We start from the raw sequence: 1126 nt of genomic DNA, 5'->3' as shown, positions 1-1126 counted from the left end.
AAGTCTTTATAAGAGCTTTCATTCTCCTTTTCTAAATGAAGCAAAAAACATCTGATTCACATAATGAATTAGGAAACGTTCTGTTTTTACCATTTTGGTTTTAACTTTGTCTTGACAAGTTCAATAAACAAACAAAATCATTGATAAAGAATTATCCAAAATTTTGACTGCCACATTTTTCTTAATATATATATATATATAAAGGCGGTGCTCCAGCAAAGCCACAGTCAAATGACTGAAACAAATAAAAGAATATATGTATGTGTGTGTTTGTATATGTATATATATATATATATATATATATATAAAGGAATACAAAAAATGGGACAAGAATGCAAAACATTCAGACAAAAGACGGACAAGAAACAACACGGACGGGTAATTCGAAGTTTTCTTTCCTCAGTCGAGTTCCAGATTATCTTTGCAGTTTCGGCTGATTATACTTAAAATTGGTGGGGTGTGTGTGTGTGTGTATGCCTACTGTGTTGTTGTAGAGGTAATAATAATCGGCAATGCTAGTACTGATAATTGGCTGTTATAACTGTTTATATTTTCCATTGTTATATTGAAAATCATTTGGGATTTTTAAAATCATTGATGTATCATTTCATATCAGGGTTAAAATAATCAAATGTCTACACATTATGTATAAGTCATATTTCTGTGATATTAATAACATCACAACAACAAAAATTTCATAAACATTTTGTTCACATTTTTGTTTGCTGGTTTTAAATGTATTTTTTCTTTCTTTTTTTTTTTTGTTATTTGTAAGATATTGAATAAATGAATAAATAAATCATTACAAATAATGAAAACAATAATTTCGAAAATATACTTGCTTGGTGAGTGATTTGATCTGAGAATTTATTTCACTAAGAGATTTATTATTTGGTGCCAAAATTTTCATCACACCCATTGGTGCAATGAAAATTTTGACACCAACTTATAAATAAATGTTTAAGTGAAGTTAATGTTATTTGCAGTTGCAATATTTCAAGTTCAGTGTTAGTACACCGGGCGAAATGCTTAACAGTATTTCATCTGTCTTTATGTTCTGAGCTCAAATTCTACCAAGTTCAACTTTGCCTTTCGTCCTTTCAGGGCCGAGAAATTAAGTACCAGT

The sequence above is a fragment of the Octopus bimaculoides genome, chromosome 5 (genome assembly GCF_001194135.2).
Source record: "Octopus bimaculoides isolate UCB-OBI-ISO-001 chromosome 5, ASM119413v2, whole genome shotgun sequence".
NCBI lineage: Eukaryota > Metazoa > Mollusca > Cephalopoda > Octopoda > Octopodidae > Octopus > Octopus bimaculoides.
This window is presented reverse-complemented; position numbering follows the sequence as displayed.